The sequence below is a fragment of the Protopterus annectens genome, chromosome 3.part0 (genome assembly GCF_019279795.1).
Source record: "Protopterus annectens isolate FY-2018-M chromosome 3.part0, PAN1.0, whole genome shotgun sequence".
NCBI classification, from domain to species: Eukaryota; Metazoa; Chordata; order Ceratodontiformes; family Protopteridae; genus Protopterus; species Protopterus annectens.
In genome coordinates, this window is record NC_056731.1 from 554,894,063 (window position 1) to 554,916,688 (window position 22,626).

The 22,626-nt window shown below is 40.4% G+C and overlaps 1 pseudogene; it reads left to right on the forward strand.

The window, feature by feature from the left end:
- Positions 1-22,626, forward strand: part of LOC122796870 — a 174,847-nt pseudogene that overhangs the window by 67,173 nt on the left and 85,048 nt on the right.

Consider the following 22,626-nt stretch of genomic DNA (forward strand, 5'->3'; position numbering starts at 1 on the left):
CTACTATACTATAGTATTAAGCTTTGCTTGTTCCAGATTCAATATTTAAGCAAAAGTTTGTTTCTGTATTAAAAGGTTAATCGTTATATTTGATGAAAAGGAAAAAACGTCCTCAATTGTAAACATTTTTTTTCAATAAATATCAAGGTTGGCCCGTGACTTTGTTCATGTTTTTAATTTTGGCCCACTGTGTATTTGAGTTTGACACCCCTGATATATACATTTTCAATTGATTCCTGCTGTGCTTTGCTGTGCATCTTCTTTCCAAGAACTGCCACTACACAAGCTAATGAAAGACATGGCAAACATCACAGTTTATTAACAAGCAATGGCTCTGAGGTAAATATATATAACATGTAATATAAATAAAAATATATATATTATATATATATATATATATATATATATATATATATATATATATATATATATATATATGTGTATATATATATATATATATATATATATATATATATATATATAGTTATAGTTATAGTTATATATGCTAACACTGAATTTATTTGCATTCTTCATTATATCATTTAGCACTGATAGTATAAAATATATTTTCATGGGGAAAACAATTTGTCTTACACCTTTGAAAATAGAAGATACTATATTCAATGTATGCTCTACCAGAAATCTTTTATTGTAAATTGCAGGTGGAATTACTAAGCGAAAACAGAAAAATTATGAACTATTGCTTACCAGATTAGATGCACAGTGACTTCCATTGTATTCCCTAGATTCTCAAAACATCCTTTCTATGTCATTAACTCTGCAGTATAAGTGGTGAAAATACTCAGATTTTTCTCAGAAAAATGGCATGGCTGGAAGCATTCCATCTGGTTTTAAAAAAGAGCTCATATCATTTTGGGATGCATGATCTGTAAACAAAAAAATACAACTATCATATTCATGAGATGGTTTGAAAAACAAATCTTTTGTAAGCTATATGATATGAAAAAAATGCTTGAATATTATGGAGTTATGTATGGCTGCATTATCATACAATTTAGCAAAAACACAGCCCTTGCTGATTACCACATCAATGGCAACCCCCTAAGCACACAACCTGTGGTGAGAGACCTCAGTACTCAGGTTGACAATAGTCTCACATTCGACCATCATGTGGCGGCGGTGGTCAGAAAAGCCTTTTACTTGGTTCATCTCATAAACAAAGGGATTGCACACAGAAAAACAGAGGTTATTACCTCTCTGTATTCCTTCCTTATTAGATCTATAATTGAGTATACCCCCCCCCCCCGTTTGGTATGTACCTTTCCAAACACCTGCACTAACTGGAAAGGCCACAGAAATACCTCACTAAGAGAATACATGGCCTCCAACACCTGTCCTATGTGGACAGGCTTAAATCACTATCACTCTACTCGGTATCATACAGATTGCTCAGAGGTGATGCGTGTCTCGCCTACAAGGCAATATCGGATCCTGCCCTACTAGAGATGCTCCATATCTGTAAGTCTACCTCCCTGCGCATTACCCACTCAATAGGCGTCAACAATACCTGCTGGAGAGACAGGTTTGTCTCCCAGAAGCTGCCCCCTCTCTGGAATAGACTTCCCATACATGTCAAAAAGAGTACCTCACTGACCCTCTTCAAGCACTACCCTGATGAGTGGATGGGAAACCACAAATTTGTCCCAGAGGTTCCACCTTTGTCCCTCACTGATAGGGGCAATAGGTGCTCACCGAGGTTTCTTTTCTGGGAATAAACTCTTGGCTAGGCTTGTAAGGGCCTCAGGGCCATTAGCCTAGTAACCTCCTATGATCTTATGATCTTATGAGTTATGGTGACCACATTAAAATGTACTCAAAACACTGGCAAATTTCAATATTTTTGTTTCAGATATTCAGCATACTGGTGACACTGGTTGGCACAGTAGGGCACTGATTAGTGTTACTACTTCACAGTCCTTGGTTCTCTGGAGTATGGTTCTCAGCTTCAGTACCTTCTCTGTAGGCTCATTTTCCTCCTATATCCCAAGGTTATGAAGATAGGTGAAATGCAGATGCTCAACATTGCTCCCTACATGTAACTGCAGTACCTTGCATATGTGTGACTAGTTTCTGCCTTGCATACATTACTCGCTGCAGTAGATTCTGATTCACAGTGACTATGATGTGGATAAAGAGGGTATTGAACATGGATGGATATTTTCAACATGCTCATTTTATGAAACAATGCTAGAATTTTATTTTATCACCTCAGTACCTGACAAATATCAGTTTATGTTCTTAGACAATCATATAGACAATTGCAATGTTTTCCTTTCACCTCTACAGCTGTTTTGCAACAGGCACCACTAAAATGGAAAAGGTGGTGTAGCACCTGTTTTGTGCATATATTGCTACATACACACACACACATACACATACACACACACACACACACACACACACACACACACACACACACACACACACACACACACACACAGATACACACACACACACACACACACACACACACACACAGATACACACACACACACACACACACACACACACACACACACACACACACACACACACACACACACACACACACACACACATGTGCGCGTGTGCATCACCCTGGCTACAATACTAGCTGTTGCACAGATCTCTTTATGCATTTCTACCTGATACAGTCTTATACAGTAGGTGCTACCAGTATGGCATGTCCAGCAGCCCTCCTCCTCGATAGGTGAGTCTACAAGCCTCATACTTCATCCTTCCCCAGTGCACTGCTTCAGGGTTCAGGTTACTAAGCAGCCCTGAATCATTTTGTTATAGTCAGAGCTTTATCTTCTCATTAACTGGGCTGATGGCCATGATACAACACCATAAACTTAAGTATAAATATTTTTTTAAATTCCAGCTGAAAATTGATTTTACGTAGAAACTGAAAGAAAAACATGCTTTGCAGCAGAACTGGGCAATGTTAAACCTGCAGTTTAAGATGCAATCAGCAGCAGATGTAATACTGAGAATATCGGGCCAGAATGATGCTGAAAATGTAGGGCCAGAATGGTAGAAAACTACTTCCAAATTATGACCCACAGCTGTGTTGTTCACTGAAGAATGTTATAAACAGAACTTTTACAAATTTTCTTCTGGAAACTAAAGACATGGCTGCATTTTAAAGAAGGTACCACTCCAGCACTCCAATAAGTACCTCTAGAAATTGTTAGAGGTCCACAAGGATCCTAAAACTGAGTCAGGAAACATGAAGTTACATTATTTTCTTTACTGCAGAAAAAATGAAGGAAAATGCTGACAAGGGTTAGAGTGCTGAACATATGACCTTTCAGTGCCTGAGTGAGAGAGTTAAAGTGGAGAATTGCATAACCTTTTACTATCATTACTGTTTGCGGGTAGGAGCAAAAAGGTTTCAACTGGCCCAGAAGCTGAATGGAGAAAGATTATTTATTCACATTGGTTAAAATGAAACAAGAATTCCTCTTTTGTAGGTATTGGAAGTGGACTTAAACTATATATGGACTGGGGAGTATGCAGCTGGGAATACGGCATTCCAGTATGTAAAGTGCACTTATGCAGTGTGGCATGAGAAAATATACAATGATGTATGGAATGATTAAGGTAGTAAGTAGAACACATTTCTGAAAAAGTGCACTGCTGTATGGAAACTCATTAAAAAATCAGTAAGAACGTACTTTGTGAGGGCAGAAAACATTCCTGACAAGAGTGGTGTCTCATTCTTAGGGAGTCCTTTCAGTGTATTCCAATCTATATCAGGTAAAGAGTGAATGTGAATGAACATTTTCCTCATCCATGGTACAGCAGTAGGAAGCCAGACTGTTATATTCACATACGCCTACCACTCATCTTTGGTTGCAGTAAAACAGCATGGAAGGCTGGAGGAGTGTATCAAAATCAGATCAGAACAAGCACATAAGCATATCAGCTCTCCTTAGCAGACAGCTGTACAAGCGAAAAAAAAAACAGTAAGTGCACAAATAGCACATTCCAGATTTGTGTTTTGCAAGAAATTAGCTTGTTGTGTACAAATGCAATGCATGTAACAGTGGTTCATTTCACATAAAGTTATTACTGGCTGTTGTAATTCATTTTGGGCAGAATATCATTTCTAACTCTGCAGGCCGACTAAACTGCTTTGCTTTGCATAGCAGTCATGTCACTCAGACTTAATGGATAAGTTGTCGCCTTGTCAAAAGTTCTGCCTTTTACACTGCCAGGTAGTTACTACAAGAACAGACTCATTCATTAACAGCCATGCAAATCTGAAATCTGTAGCCAAGAATGCAGTTCTGAATCATTGGGAAAAGCCCAATGCACACATCATAAAATAATTTATGACAGAAGAACTGTATAATGGAATGGCAGTAGACTGAGAAATAAATTCCGACAATTTTCCGCAAGCTGGACAAAGTGAGCACTATACAACACAGTGAGAAAAATGTTTAGATCTTACATTTAAATAAAATTTAGAAATGTAATGTAATGTGAAGAAAATAGCAATGGCAAAACAGAACTGTGCTGGAAATGTTTGTATTAGGGTGCAATTCAGTACAAGTCTAAAGAGCAGCAGGTAACTCATCAGTAATTGAACTGCGTAAGAAGCAAAGCTTCATGAAAAACTAAAGCAAGTAATTAACTGCTGGATTTGTGGCACAGAGGTGAAGCCCTGATTATGACCCAGGAGATCCAGGTTCAAGTAACTGTCCCAGACAGTCGAGTAGTCAGCTGAGGAGGGTGGCAGATGCAAATTTTCCTTGCTAGGGAAGAGTGGAAGGTTCTTTGACCATTGGGGTACTTTCTAGTGGAGTCCAGGGGGTGAAATTCCTTTCGATGTATGAGCTACCTTAGTAACAGGAAAGGACAAACACAAATATTGAGCGGTTGCACACACAAATATGATGGCACATGTACAAAGCATTAATGAAGTCTCCTCTGCCAGTGAGAAGGACAGTTCCTGCCCAAGATCGTTCCTGGGTATGAAAAAAATCCTTCCTGTGGTTACTGTATGATGTTCTTCTCCTCAGCTCTTGCTGACCATGAAGGAATGTGTGGTACATTTGTGGTGAGATGCTGCTACAATTTTTTTGTTTTGGCTCAGGGCCTCATTTGATGTTATATATGAGCTTAGCTCCAAACGATCTTGCTGCATAGTTGAAATTGCCATATAGCATGTCTGTCTGTATTTAAACATCTTTAAAGTGTTAATTTTTCTTACTCCATGTGGAAACTTGTTCTTCTGATTAGCAATCCAGACTTGGAAGAAGTTGAGCTTCATATTTCTCTGTTTTTTATCAGTATGTATTCAGTAAGCTCCTGCTGCATGTGCCCAAATTATGACTAATAAATGTAATTTCTAAGGATGCTCACAACACCTCATCCTTTGGGTACTTATATGCACAAATCAAATAATCCCTTAGCAAGTGATAATATAGTGTGTGAAGTTCTAGTCTAACCAACTGTTGGTTATCATTTAACATTATCACAGAATACATGTATCTGGTGTAATGCTTTTGAATCCACTCTAACTTGTCAATGTTACTGCTACTATAAATTCAAAACTCTGCATCATATTATATCCTAAGCCTTATAAGTGACAAATATTGGTATAATCTGGTATAAAGATATCTACATGCCTTGAGGAAACAGTATGCAGAATAGGTTTAGTGGTGCAAAAGTATCGCCATCCTAATCACAGAGTTAATGTGCTGCAAAGTTGAACTTACTGTCAAGAACTGCACCAAGGTACTTAAGGTGTGTACATACAGCTAAAAATTTAATGTTGGTAACATGAAGATATATACAGTTTGCACAACCAGGGTGCATGATTTTACATGTTTGATTATTAAATTCAACTGCATTACTAACTGACAAGTTGTATAATTGAGCATAAAAAGAACTGCATTTTCAATTGATGTTGGACATTAGTTATCATACCCACTACATTAGCATTAGCTGCAAATTTAGCCACCCATATGTGGTTCTTTCTCATCAACATCATCATCATCAGCAGCAACCTCTTTTTCCCATTTTCTACATAGGGTTGGTGTGTTTTGTCAACTGTCGCCACCTCTCTTGATTCAATGCCACTCACCTACCGTCTTTGACAGTGATTACTGACTGTTGCAGGTCTTCTCTCAAACAATCTGTCCATCTCTTTGATGAACATTTTCATTTTTTCTTGCCTTTTTCCTGTCCCTCCCAAATCTTACTCTCCAAATTGTCTTCTGCTTTCCTGCATATGTGCCCGAACCACATTAATCTGTTCTCTTTGACCTTCTCTGCAATTGGAGCTATTTTGGCCTCTGCTCTGAAGTCATCATTTCTTCATCTGTGCCACAGTGTGTATCCTATCACCAATCTCAGACACTTCATCTCCATCACCTCAAACTTCCTCAGCTACTATGGCTTCACTGACCAGGTTTCTGTGACATACAGATGTACTGGCTGCACTACTGATTTGTACAACTTACTTTTAAGCTTCTTTGGCATTCTTCTGCCACAGACTACTCTAAGCCAGATGTCTGTAGCCCCTTTGATTTTATCTTTGACACCTTCATTCAACCTTCTCTTCTCCTCAATCACCATTCCATGATACTTGAAGCTGTCAACCTATTCCAGTATTTTTCCCTTCTGCCTCACTTTTCAGCTTTTCTGGTTCTTCTCCCCTGCCCAGATATGCCCCAGGACAGCTATCTTGTCTGTATTTGGTTTCATCCCATGAGTCTTCAATTTCGCATTCCATTCCCCTATCCTTTGCTAAAGTTCTTGTTCAGGGTCTGTCTATAATGCCACATAGTCTGCATGCAGCAGATTTGTTGTTCTCTCCCCTCCACTCTTTTTGCTAATGTAGTCCATTACCATAAATAGCAGCGGGCTCAGAGCTTAACCCTGATGTATCCCCACTCCCACTGGGAACCCCTCTGAAAGTCCAAACGTTGTGTTATTAGGTCCTTATACATAAGTCTGATCTAATTCTGGCAATATTTCTGGGATTGAACATCACAGGACTGTTGAAATCAGCTTTCTTGGAACATTGTCCTGTTTTCTCTAAGTCTTGGAATGCCCAGTTGGACTCTTTCTTTTTCATCTTCTTCTCTGTAGCTTCTTCTCCATTATCTGTTTCACTATAAACATCAGGTCGGTTATGCTATATCTGAGCTGCACATCTCCCATCTTACTTTCTGCTATTCTACTTTTTCACTAGAGGTTTAAAGGTGAAGAATGATTTTGATATTCTTCTGCATTTTCAGTCTTTTTTTATGTGTGTGTGTGTGTGTGTGTGTGTGTGTGTGTGTGTGTGTGTGTGTGTGTGTGTGTGTGTGTGTGTGTGTGTGCGTGCGTGTGTTGAGTGTTTTGGGACTTTGCAATCTCGACATTTCAGTGGGGAGACATATACTTTGTTTTATTGCCTTAAATGGAGAGGAAACAATTATATTTAGGAAATCTGGAATAAGGCTAGAGAAAACAGGGGGAAAAACACAAGGACACAGACAAGTTAAAAGTGAGAATTGAGAGGGGGAGGAAGAGTATACTTTTTTTCAATGCAAAGGCATCTTTTTTATGAAGGTTAGTTAGGGAAGGTTATAAGGGGAAGGCAGGTGATGGAAAGAGGGTAGAAGTTGTTTAAGGCTGTAGAAAATACTCCAGCAGTAGAATGCTACATAGCTTCCACACATTTACACCAACAACAGCACAGACTGGGGCCAAAGGCTGGGGCCAAAGGTAGAGGCGTCTTGATCTACGCTAGCAACAAACACACCACTAGGTTGGTTAGACAGAATGATGCCATGCAGCTCATTCACATGCAAGTCATCATAGATAAGGTCCCGCACCATCTCATGGATAGCTACCAGTCACCATCTATACCCCCCCCCGAGTCTCACGACCCTTATTAAAGCTACTAGAGTCACTCACCATTCAACCAAACACCCTATTCATATATTCTGTAAAGCCAAGAACATCACATCCATGGGTCCCAACATCCCCATTTGCCTACTGAGTTATCTAAAACACAACCTATCAGGATCACTTGAGGCATTCTTCAACTACAGCCTTGAAACAGGCTACATTCCAAGTGAATGGAGAACCGCAACAGTCATTACCTCCACAAGGGCAGACTATCAACTGACACAGGGAGTTCTAGACCCATCACTCTAACTAAATCTAAATTCCCCCTCAGATTTAAATAACTACAGGCATCTCCATAATCTGATTATAAAAGCAGTAACAAAATACAAAAAAAGACCATTATTACACATTACTATCCACTAATAAGCATAACCCTTAGAACTTCTGGTCATCTATTTCAACTGTCCTCAATCCTGGTAAAAAAACTAAACCTATCCCCCTTCCAGACAAAACCAACACACAAATAGCTAACATCTTTACCAACCATTTCATTCAATACTTACAAAATATTGCCTCAAACACTTTAGTGCTTCCAACTACCTTACATGGCTCACCAGTATCACATTCCACCTGTAATAACTCCTTGCCTTCTCCCTCCCTCCTTGACCCATGTTTACTCTCCCACTCTACTGCTTCCTCTACCTCACTAACCTTTTCTCTACACCCTGCTCCTATTAGCACAGTTAAGAAGATCCTCCTCAAACTGAAAACTGGCACTAACTCTCCTGACTACCTACCTGTAGAATATCTTAACATGGCAGCTGATACCATTGCATATCCTATACCCATTCGTATCAGTAGATCTATTGTAGAATCTTACTGCCCAACTGTCTGGAAAAAATCCTTCATTATACCATTGCATAAAGGAGGCAACTCCATTGAATTATCCAACTATTGACCCATTGCCTTTCTGTCACCTGTCTCTAAACTTCTTGAAAAATGCATCCATTAGCAACTACTCCACTACCTCCTTGACAGTCAGCTAATCTCTCTTACACAGCACGGTTTTAGACCTGGCCGTAGTACTAATACAGCCTTATTATCTTTCACTGACACAGTAATTAAAGCTAATGGCTCAAGTACTCTTGTATCCTCTTTGTTCCTTGACCTATTTAAGGCTTTTGATACTGTTCCTCATCATCTGCTAATACTAAAACTCACAAACCTTGGATTATCCCCTTCCACCATCAGCTGGTTTTCCAGTTATCTCTCTAATAGACAGCAGACAGTCAGATGGCTAGACTCCTTGTCTGATTTTCAAAACATCTCAGCTGGAATTCCTGAAGGATCTATTCTTGGCCCCCTCTTATTCAACATGTTTACTAATGACCTGTATACTGCTCCACAACAGAGTGCACTAATACAGTATGCTGATGATTGCACAATCATCTGTTCATCTGATTCCATGCTACAGCTTCAACAAATTATCCATGATGCTACAGTCATTTGTTCACCTGATTCCATGCCACATCTTCAACAAATTACCCAAACTGCATTCACTTCCATTGAGACCTGGCTTTCTAATAATCATCCACTTCTGAATCCCACTAATGCTCTTCACCCCCAAAATATACTCTCTACATAAAAAAAACATTTTACTATTCTCTCTCTGAACAACACCATAGTAGAACATCTCGCACACAAAACTACTAGGAGTCAGTATTGATGAACACTTTAAGTTTGACCTGCACATATATAATAACATTAAGAAAACTCACCAGAAACTGGGAACTCACTTTCATCACAAAGACTTCCTAGACACTCTTACTAAACACACTCAAGCTACTATCTACCTTCTGCCCTCTGTCTTATATGGAGCCCCACTTTTCAATAATCTACAAACCTGCCTAAAATCAAAACTCGAATCTTGCTACAACAAAATTGCTAAGTTTACCACCAGTGCAAAATACTCCTCGGATCACTGCGTAGCCCTCCGTAAACCTAATTGGCTTGAACTTCCACTTTACCTTACTTTCATCCAGCTAACCACAGCACATAAAATAATTCATAGACCCATGGCCTGTCCAGCCTTAAATATTATCTTCTATTCCTATATTCCAACAGCAGATCTCTTAGGTCAGAATATAAACAGTTTTTACAACAACATCGTCCAATGAAATCAGTTAGACAAAATGTACGTTCCTGCTCTATAGCTAAAGTCTGGAACACCCTTCCCTTATCCTTAACAGCTATAAACATTCATGCATCCTTAAGGAACACCTATCTAAATTTTGGATATGCTATGGTTCAACTCAGGCTAATTTCTAGCTACTTCAACGCCCCTTCACCTTCTTTCTTTTCCACTATAAACTCTGCCTTCCTTTATCACCTTACTTTTCCTTCTTATTTCTTTCCTCTCTCCTCCTCTGCCTTACTTTTAGCTCTATTTATCTTGTCCACTTCAGTTTTATCTTTCTCTTATTCCACTTCTCTTCATCCATATTCAATCTGCTATTTTCCCTTCCTTTCTTTTCTAAACTATAACCTACTTACTTCTTTTCCTACTTATGTCTACCATAATTTCTTTATGCCATAACTAGCATATATACTATATGTTAAGTAAAATATTCTATAATTATCCTAAGCACATAATCTTTTGTTATTTTTGTGCTACTGTTTTTGCTGTATTTTTATTAGTTCCTTTTATTGAAAATACATGTCTATAGCTACTAATTATTTTACTTTGTTCTACTTGTATTGTTTTTGTACTTGGAGTATTTCTTCCCGGGCCTCCACTGAAAATGGGTTCTTTGTGGCCCAGTTAGACTTTCCCTGTAAACAAATGTCAATAATTAAATAAATAAATAAATCTAATATGCAAAGCTATGGAATGAATTTTCATGGAAATGATAAACAGGGACATTGGTAACCTACAGACACTGGCCCCTTCACAATTTGACTTTCTTAAGGGAATGTCATGCCTACTTAACCTGGTAGACTTCTTTGAGAGGGCTATTAAAGCAATGAATGAGGGTCATACCTCTCAACCTCTTAGAGCAAGAAATCTGGACAAAGCCATTAATAAAAGTGGGACAATGGCCCTAAAATAGGGACAATTATAAATATTGCTCTTACAAACCTAGAGAGTTGATAGAATTAGCATGACTTTTCTAAGGGTATGAAACCTGAACCTCAAATGTCTGTCATTATTTTCTAACTTCAGTCTTTAATGATTTGCCACTAATTTGCCAAAAAACAACAATTTTATGAAAAATGGGACAAAAATATAAGGCAAAAATCTAGATATTCTGTGAAAATCTATACAGTTGAGAGGCATGAATTGAGGGTAAAACAGTGCATACAGTGAAACTTTGCCTAGCCAAGGCATTCACTACAATACCCTACTCGGGCATCATTTTCAAGCTCTGTCAGCTAGGCATAAATCCCTACACAACTTGTTGGACAGGACCCTAGAAGTCAGGATTGGTGAGACCATCTCCACCAATAGATTGGTCACTAGCGGAGTACCCCAGGGCTCTGTGCTGGGCCTGCACCTGTTTATATCTACTCAGAAGTCAAAGTTAATATTCAAGACCTCTGGCTTACCAAGTTCACAGATGACTGAAAGTTGGTAACTATTACGGATTTCCCCAAGACACCAATGTCTCACAAGAGGGTTTAAGGCAGACAAATAACTGGTGCCAAAGCAATGGCCTAAAACTCAACGCCAAAAAATGCATTATAATGCCCTTGGGAAACTGTCAACCCAAAATAATTACTCCATTGATAAAGCACCCCTAAGAGTCGACCTAGTAGTAAGGGATATGGGAAATTATGTACACAGCAATCTGCCCGTTGGCCAATATATAGCTAAGATAGCAAAAAAAATCATTCTATGTTGTCCATCTTATAGGTAAAAGTTTGTTATGTTAGTCCAAGGAAGTTATAATACCATTCTACTCAGATTTCACATTGACTACAGTGCTCCCTTTAGCATGTATCTAAGCAGGACACTTGCAACAGTTGGAATGTCCACAAATGTTTCTTACCAGAATTCTGGGCAACAATACCCTGACCTACACTAATCACCTAAAGGCCCTTTCTCTGAATTCCATCTCCCACAGGCTACTGAGAGGGGATCTTTGCCTGGCTTCCAGGGCGTCATCAAATCCAGCCCAAATGGATCTGTTGCATATAAGCAAAACAAACAGCAGCAGAAACATTAGATCCAGGGAGCTGAATTTTGCTTTTGACATAAACAGAACGTGTTGGAGACAGATATGTGTCCTAAAAAATCGCCATCCATGTAAAACAGAGTTTATCTCTGACTCTGTTCAAATGAAACCTTGACAATTGGATGGGAAATCATAAATTTTGACCCCTTTGTTCCCAGTGACCCCTATGGTCCAAGGCCGGCAATTAGAAAAGTATTATCCTAACTAACACCCCCTTACAAATCCTTAGTTATCTCCCAACTTACATGCCTCCCACTGTATAGATACCCACAACACTGGTGAAGCAAATGGTTTGGGTTGCACAGATAGGCTTATAAGGGGCCAAGTGGTCATTAGTCTAGTAGCAACCTATGACCCTATGTGTTTAAGAAAGCAGGGGTACACAAACAAACAAACATAAAACACAGATAAAAATGAATATGAGAGGCAGTGAGGGAAGGGGTGTGGGTTTGACAATGGAATCCTTGACATGCAAACAGAGGGAGACTGTTGCTAATGTGGAGGACTGGAAAACAAACAATTGAAGGAGGTGACACACAGAGAAGGGAAACAACAAGATGGGGTACAGAATGAGTACCCCACTTCTATTAGGGCACTCTCTGGGCTAGACTCAGGAAAAGGCCATTCAAAACCATGACTGCTCTCCCACTGGGTCTTGCTTGAGTTGGTTGTATTCACACAGCAAAGCAGTGGCACAACTCTTAAAGCTGCATGGCAATCCTTCTCAGGTGGCCAATGCAGGCATCAAGCTGCTAGTCTACCAACTCCCCTACGACCTCTGATAATTCTGCTGGGTGATGAATTTTGACCCACTGGCAATGCCATTGGAGGGAGCAATTGCACTCCCCTCCATTAAGTAACCACTAGGGGAAACAGTGAAGCCCTCAAGTCACCCTCCCACCACACCTGATGAGGAAGCAGGCCTGGAGGCAGATGGAGAGTTGGTGGAAGAAGACCATGGCCAACATCAAGTTGTAGACCTGTGTAAGTGCCACTGGTATATCCATGGCAGATACTTTGGAAAATTGCAGCATAAATGGATAGAAATAAAACAACAAACACCAAGTAAAATAAGAAAAAGAAATAGCAACAAAAAAGGAAGATGAAGAGACAATACATTACTATTACACTTTTTCAGATCACCACTTTAACTGCTACATACTACATATGCTACTAGTTGACCTCAGACAGTTCTACTTTGGTTCATAAACTAATAATCCTTATTGCAGGATGTGCAGGCAGGTATGTAAAGTCACTGTCCCCATGGCTAGGATTAGGTGTGGTGGGATAAAGGCTACAGTGATAGGAAGATGTTGGATATAATGCATCATGGGGATATGTGTGGGGTAGTGGTTCTACGGGCATGCTAGAAAGGACATGTTCACAGACGTGCTATATATATTTACACAGTAGTGCCAGCTATGCAGTCCTACATCCCTATGAATGTACTGTGCTGTACACTGATAGAGAAGTAACTGTATCCAACAGACACAGCTATCAGCATGGGATTTGCAGAGACTGTAAGGTAATGTGCTATGCACTAGGGCACTTAACATGGTTGTAGAAAACAGACAGGGGTATGCCAGGCAAAGGTATCACCAACAGGGCTATTTAATAGAGTGATGTAGGAGCAATATGCTTCCAAGGTCCCCACCCCAGTGCACATCACAGACTGCAGCTCAACCCCCCAACCAAATTAATTCTCCCCATGGCTCCCCAACATGACTTTCAATGCTTGAAAGACCTCCACCCTAACCCACCATGGAAATGCACCCTAACTTCCTCAGGGACCCCCAACATTAATCCTGCCACAAACACACACCATAAATCCCCGCAACATAGCCCAAGTATGCATGGCCTGGGTCAGTGTGCACAAGGCAAGGATGTGGCAAACAACATGCATGTCAGGCACTGTGACAAAGTGGGCATGTAGTGCAGGAAGCGAAAGCTGTTCATCTCTCTATAAAAAACTACTGTGTGTTTACTATGAACATATGCATTTTGCATGTGGCTGTTCAAAGCTGTATATATATTCACGGAGGCTGTCCTACTGTGCAAGCAATTGTGACAGATCTGTTTTTTGGTTACATCTATAAAATACTATGGCAGTGGTTACAGCTAAGCTGCTGTACTGTACTAATTTACTAAATCACAGGACATTAAACAATACTCTTCCCTCAGTCTGGACAGATGCTTCACTGTCCTGGGTACAGGATGACATTCTCTGACATTTCCTCCTGACCTAAAACACAAGAACAATAAATACACCATGCATCAATTAAATGTCCATTAAGGGGGCCATATACCCAATTAAAGAAATAACAGGGCTATGATCATTCCTGCATACATGCAATAGAGCTCATGGGCCCTCTGTCTGACCTCTTCTTTCCATTGGCTCAGAAGATCAGGATGACACATGCTCAGGTCACTGAAGTGCTGTTTGTACTGCCTGCCATAGAGGAGAATGCCAGGTATCCACTTTATACAGGAGACCCTAATAGTAGTCCCCAGTCAGGTGCACCTGTGGAACCATTACAGTAAGTGAAGAAAGATCTTGCTTTTTTTTAGGACAGTATATCCGCGGTGGTGCAGCAGTAGCATTGTTGCCTCACAGCAAGAGGTTCTCTCGTTTGATTCTCGGCTGGAGTGCGGGGAGTGCCTTCTGTGTGGAGTCTGCATGTCCTCCCCACAGTTGGGTGGGCATTCGAAAGACATGTGTAAATGGGCGTGCCTTCGTTTAAAGTTGAACGTCGAGCTGGCACCTCGGCGTTCGTGAAAATCTACTGCCAATCATTAGCAGACTGGAGTTCCGCTGTAGCAGCCCCTAACCGGGAAAAGCCGAAAGACAAACAACAACAACAACCTAGACATTCTCCAGGTCACAATCCAGAGAGCTATGGTATCTCTCTTGTGGTCACGCATATTGATGGTGCTGACACAAGAAGTGCAATGTTATACCACTATGTAGTGCAGTCAGTTGTGATGCCACCATTACACAGCATGAAAATATATGCCATAACATCATAGTGTTAGATTGTGAGTAACTGCATGAAAACGTTGCACAGGAATCACACTCCCTACATTTGTTAACAGTTTTGCTCTTTATTTCTGCAGGTCGTAGAGCTGCAATATATTTCCCCACATCCCTGCTGAGGTCATTGACATGCGCACACATGCTCAATGATATTGATGAAGGGACGTTACTTAGTTCAAGTTATTTACTGGTGTTTCACAGGTGCTGTGCTACAAGAACATCCACTATGAATTTAGGCCTGTCAGATGTCAGGGAGCTGTTTGGTTTTGATGATGATGATGATGGCAGGCAAATCTCTGCACAGTTGTGAGTGACAGTATCTGTGGTATACTTCAGTAATGTGATAGCCACAACCCCTAAATCAGCAGTAAGGATTTCTTTCCACAGGATGGAAAACTGCCAATATCCATGGACAAGAAGATGCTTACAGATCTGCCCATGGCACAGCCTATTTATCATTGGTACAGTCTCCCTCAGCTGCAGCAAGCAGCACTGAGTGAACTGATGACCACAGGCATTGGCATAGGTAGCTAAACACACCACGATTATCGCCTTTTACCCAAGCTGAGTATTTCCATGACCACTTCTCAAAATTTGTGCAGAGCCATTATACAGGAGTAGGCAGACATCAGTAGTCATAGTTGAGCTAGTTGGGGTATTTTATGGTCTGTATGAAGACATGAGAGAATGCACTGGCTAAATGTGCAACATTATGGACATGTGATTTTGGGAGTTTGCATACAGCACTTGCTCCTGTGAAGCCATACATGATGACTAACCCATTTCCCATGGCTATTCCAGCTCTGCCTCTAGCCAGCCGGCCCACTGCAGGAGGGTTAGGGCATGATCTATGTTACACAGCACCACCACCTCCCTACTGCCTTCCAATGTGGAGGGCACTATGAAGAAATATGGACTAACATGTAGATGGGCTGTTCACATGGAGACTATCTGCAACAGGAGCCACCATTCACACTAATGGAGCAGTCCATCCTCTTTGACCTTCCAAGGAGGCAGCATCCCCATAAATGTGCACAGTTAGTACATAGTTCTGCAGGTGGCTTAAACCTGCCCACCAGGTCTCACCACAGAGCAGCATTAGCTGCTGGACCTAAGAACTAGCACAAAAACACACAGACAGACACACACACACACACACACACACACACACACACACACACACACACACACACACACACACACACACACACACTCACACACACCATTAATTCTCACCACTCCCTGCCAAGCACACACTCTGCCCATTGCTGATACTCATCACTGTGACCTCCCCCCATGCATATTATGATAGCTGTGCCCTGCACTTGGTGCTGTGTTACTTGGGTATTCTATATCTGATGCACAGTGTGACCAGTCTATGCATGGCATTGCAAAACCTGGTTGTTTATCCATGTACTGCTTATTCTGGCCAATAGTTATGAACTAGATGCTGCCTCTTAGCCAGTTCCACAGTGTCTGGCATATGTATTTCCTGAAGCTGGCTCCTTCATAGACTCCTCATCAGGCACCTACTCCACTGCTGACTCTAAGATGTCCTCCTCCTAAATGTCTCTGTCCTGTTGAAACTGTTTGTTTATTTATTTATTTATTTATTTATACTTTGTTGACTGGGTTAGTCCCACTAGTCCAAAGGCCTGTTTTCAGGGAGACCCAAACCCAAAGTGACATTTCTACTGGCAAGTGAAAATTTGGCTAAGGCACCAGGGACCTTCTTCTACTCTTTTCAATAAGTGTCATGGGATCTTTTACATCCACCTGAGCTATTACCAACTCAAGCAGATGGGATCTCAGTTTAACATCACATAATCTTGTGTAATATTGCACATACTGCAAAGATATTGTTGCATGTAGGACAAGTCATTTTGCAGTACACCTCTGGGTGCATTCAGCCAGCAAAAGTGGGATTTTAACAGGATGAACACACATTCAACAGTGACTCAGATCAGTAACAGGACATTGTTGTTGGCATTCTCTAGAGGTATCTAATTGGTGTTATGGAATGGGCTTAACCTTAAATGGTACCCTACTGCAGAATGGATATTCTCCAAGAGGTTATTAATGTATAGGTAAAGCTCAGTAAAAAAAAAAAGTTCTTGCTTCACAGCAACATTCTAAAGTGCATTGAAGTATGGGTGAAAGAAAAAAAATGGTTAATAAATGTGGTTTAAACTGTGGATATTGAGTGTAAAAAACAGTAAAAATAAATAAGAAAACTAAAGCAATAATAGCAACTGCAGTAGCAGTAATGTGGATCTGACATTTCCCTTGATAAACACAGGTCTTAAAAAGCCACACTTAGACAATGGGGTAAAAAAGAGCAACAAAAGTAATTGCATTAATACTACAATGGTCATACCTCTCAACTGTTTTGCTGAAGAATTCTGGACAAATCTAGAAATAGTGGGGACCATAGACTGAAAATCATAGACATTTTTTAAGTGTTTCTCTAATTCACTTGAAAAGATAATAGAACAAAAAGTTTTGTATCAACATGCATTTTCTGAATATTAAGAAGAAAGAAAATCTAATGTGTGATGTAATTGACTGACTATAATCCTCAGTTATTTACCAGAAAATCATCAACAATTTTTCTTAGGACAAATGTGTGTGTGTGTGTGTGTGTGTGTGTGTGTGTGTGTGTGTGTGTGTGTGTGTGTGTGTGTGTGTGTGTGTGTGTGTGTACATGCAGGTGCGTGTGTGTGTGTGTGTGTGTGTGTGTGTGTGTGTGTGTGTGTGTGTGTGTGTGCACACGCGTGCCTGCATAAACTAAAGCACTGCGCCCCTTTCGGAATGTACCTCACAAGACATCTGCAGCAGCTGGAAAGGCCACAGAAGTACCTAACAAAGAGGATTACTGGCCTCAAACAAATGCCCTACACTGACCATCTCAAAAAACTCCAGCTTTACTCCATAGAATATCGCCTACTCCGAGGTGATCTCTGCCTAATATATAAAGCTATGTCAAACCCAGAGCTGTTGGACATGCTACACCTAAATAAATCCCAATCCCTCTGAGCTACATGCTCTAGGGGCATAAACCTTGTCACCACAATAAACAGGACATGCTGGAGGGATAGATTCCTGTCCCAGAGACTTCCCATACTCTGGAACAAGCTACCCATCTATGTCAAGCAACGTTCTTCATTAGCACTCTTCAAGAAAAATCTTGATGAGTGGATGGGAAATAGGAAATACATCCCAGGGATCATTTCTGTGTCTCTGCTCGACAGTGGCACAGGAAAATAACTTTCTTGGGTGGCGTAAGCCAGAGAACCTTGTTGCTATGCTTACGTAAGCCCTTGGGCCAACAGCCTAGTACCTACCTATGAACCTATGATTCCCTGCTGGGTGAGGAAAGTAAACCTATATTTTTTATCCGTGACTGATAGAGCTGCTTTCTGTTTTACCCGATCCATTTTGTCTTCTGTTTTAAGAAATCTGCTTGGCCTGGTGTTTTTGTTCTATGTGAGAGACAGACATGTAAATTATCTAGGTTGCACATTTCACATGTTTTTTTCATTTGTTTATTGTTTCTTGAATGTTTGAATGATACTTAAATACACAGTGAATTTCTGGGCCTTTGTCTTTTGCTGAAAAGATTTCAAGCCTCCATAAACTAAAGTACTGCTGGTGATTCTCTGCTAGATTTTCCCACCTACCCTCCCTTTTGTTCATCTGCTTTTTAAAACTGGTGATTTTAAGTTGCCCACCCCTACTGTAAATTGAGTTTAATAAGCTCCTCCCGTTTTATACTGCGGTTGATATTCTGAATTATTTGCCTTTTCTTGTGCTTATATTGAAAAAGTGCATTTTGCCTCTCATTGTCTATTCTACTGATTTGCTTGCTCTGAATTTATTATCTAGTTAGCTGTTGGATATAGTAGTGTATTTTTACACTATAGCAAGCACTTGTTTTTGCATCAAGAGGTCAGTGGAGTTTCCATTTAGTGCACTGGGAGGTAGCCTGGTCTCTTAGTTTGGGAACAAAAATTGGGATTTCTGCATGTAGTTTTATTGCCTGGAAGGCTTATTAATCAGCTTATCTTGTTTTAGTGCCTTTGTAAATGCTGTAAAATTGAGTGGCTCTTGGCTCATTTATACAAAGTGAAATACTTTTATTGGATAATCACACTTTTATAAGATGTTTAAAGTACACTGCTGTATCCACGTCTTTATGTCTGTTTGTGGTAGCATTTCATATCTTTTAAGTTTGTGTTAACATTTCACTCTGGACACTCTTTTACTGTGATTCTACATTAGGAGGGCTGGGTTTATTCATCTAGTGGCAGTAGGAGTTTGCCTTGTCTATCTGAGCTGGGAAACATACAAATGGCTTTAAATATTTTTTGCACTTCTCTTATATACTGTGACTGTACTTCAGTGGTTTCAAAAAAACTGTACTGTCTACTGTTACTTTAAGTAGTTAAATGCACTGTATTACATTGTATCATGTTAGTTTTAGGGCTGTTGTAGGTAGTTTGTGTGATTTAGTTTCTCTTTTCTCATATTTAAGCCTCGAGTTTGCATGGGCTTTGGCATAGATACTCAGAGCCGCTCATTGTTTGGTGACTTTGAATCTGCTTTCCCTTGGAGTAATCCACTACTGAAAAGAAAAAATACGTATTTTTTGCTCTTCTCTTATATACTGTGACTGTGCTTTAGCAGTTTCTTAAGCTATTTGATGATAAGCTTGCAGTTTATAGCAAAAAAAAAAAAAAAAGACTGTACTATCTAGTGCTGCTTTTAGTAGTTAATTTCACCATATTACTTTGTATCTGTTCATTTTATGGCTGTGTTGTAGGTAGTTTGTGTCATCTTGCTACACTTGGGTTCCAAACCAGCTATTCTACATTAAGAAGGTGTTTTTCTACAACCTTGTGGCAGAACTGCGATGATCTAACCTGTCTGAGTTGGGGAATGCTGGCAAAAGACTTATTGTGTGCTTTCCTGATTGGTGGTTGGCTTAAAACTTGTTTCTCCTTGCCTGTATTTAAGCTTTCTGTTTGCGTGGTACTGCTTTTCACTCAGCTGTGGATAGCAGTGCCCTGTATAGACACAAAAGCCTAGAAGCTCAGTTTTTCCCTAAACAGTTGTTCAGTGAAACCCTTCCATGCTTTTCTGCTGCTCTAGGAGAAACTGAGTTGCGCACTGAGCAGAGTTGCCTTATTGATCAACCTTAGCCACAAAGTATAGGTCTCTCTTGTAGTCTTGGTGCTACCAGCACAGTCCTGTCAAATTAAACCATTCCCTTCCCTAATAAAACATATAGTAACAGCCTGCTATCATGGAAGGGCAGTTTCCCATCATCTCTCTGGCCAGCCTGATAGACATGGGCATCCTGAGGCAATGCAGCAATTGCCTCATGTATACTAACAACTGCTTACTCCTAAAACAAACAAATACTTTTATGTGAGAGGTGTAGTTACACTATGAAATTGGAGGCAAGACTGAAAAATAAGGGCAAATTGAATTCCAAACAGGTTGTCAGCATACACTTCCAACTGTAAATAAGGACAAGACACATAAACCCACATATGCAGAGGTACTCACTAGTAATTTACTAAAAGATCAGAGGCCTCCCAAATGGAAACCACTTAAACACATAACATTGCACAATACATAATAACACACACACACACACACACACACACACACACACACACACACACACACACACACACACACACACACACACACACACATACACACACACACACACACTAGTGTCTCCACAAATAAGTCCATAAGGTGTAACATCACAAAACCTAATGTATTAGTCATTGATGATGCCATTGTGAAACACACAGATGTTGCACTCAGCAGGCTTGATAAGGAGCAGGTTACACTTAGCTGCCTGTCAGGTGCCAGGATCCATCAAGTCACCCAACCACAAGTACTAGTATGACTCTGTCATAGTCCATGTAGCGGCGAATAACTTGAGAGCCGCATTCTACTTTCTCCAATGATTATGCCACAGTACAACCAAAAAAATGATCAACTTTAACAACTGCTTAGCTTCTGTTATCAATTCAATGGGATCCAATATCTGTCACCCTGGGAAGACATGGTTGACTGGCCGCACTGCTTTGACAGAGATGGTCTGCACCTGTCTCCTCTAGGCTTTCAGATACTGCCAAAGGCATTAGCCACCTGTATTATGCCTTTTTAGGCAGTGTCAAAAATAACCAACCTTCCAACATAACAAAATCCTGTCGAGATAAACTCAAGGTACTGCTGCTTAATGTTAGGAGTCTAAACAAGAAACTGCACTCCCTGGAAGTACTCATCATTTTGGAAGATGCTGACATCTATGCAGTCACTGAGATATGGTTCAAAGGTGCAGAAAGCACCCTGGCTGTACAGACCTAAAATACCTTCCATACCTGCAGATCACAAATTGAACAGGAAAGAACCAAAGGAAGAGGCATATCCATCTTCATTAAAGATAAGTACACCTCAAGACTGGTCCATCTCCAGCTAACTATAGGCAAAGCTCCCTACCGCATCATAGCTAGCTATAGGTCCCCCTCCATGAAACAGGAAAAGCATACCACATACCTGGAATTACTAGAGTCACTTGCCATGCAGCCTAGCACCTTACTCATGGGTGATTTTAATTATTCTGCCATTGACTGGGAAATATGCACAACCACAGACATGCTGGCTCAGAGGTTTTTGGACTTTGTCACTGCAAATGTTCTGGAACAGCTAGTCAGCATACCTACAAGAGGCTCAAATGTCCTGGATTCAGTGCTTACTAACACAGGCGTGCATTGCATCCCCCGTGTGATGTCACCCCTGGTTAGAATGGACAATAAATCAGTCTTGTTCGATGTGATTATAAGACCAGATGCCCATCAAGCTCAAAAATGCTTAAGAATTTTTCTAAGACAAACTACCTCCTACTAAGTGATGGTATGAGAAGTTTCAAACCCCCCTAAAATGCAGATTACACTGAGTCCTATGCAGAGATGTACATCAATGCTCTCTATACCCACTTAAGCAGTTGGAACCAGAGTTTGGAGATCAAGGACATAGGTAATCTCCCAATTCTGGTCCCAACCCACTTGATTTGTTAAAGGTAGATCATGACTGTTAAATATGGTTGACTTCTTCGAGAAAGTCACCAAGACCCTGGACAAGGGAAAGACAAGGCATGTGACACAATCCCCCATTCAGGTATTATAAACTCTCCCAACTGTGAATTAGCCCCTACATTACCAGGTGGGTATCCAACTGGCTCACAGACAGGGCACATCATAGGATCAGGAAGGTTACTAGGCTAATAGCCTATTAGTAGACCTGCCTCAACATCTGCTGCCCCTGTCCAGAAGGGATGCAGGTGAAACCCCAGGAGTAAATTTGCGATCCCCCATACAATTATCCAGATTATGCTTGAAAAGATTCAGTGAAGGACTCTGTTTTACTAGGATTGGGAACTTATTCCAGAGTAATGGTATCCTCTGGAAGACAAATTTGTCT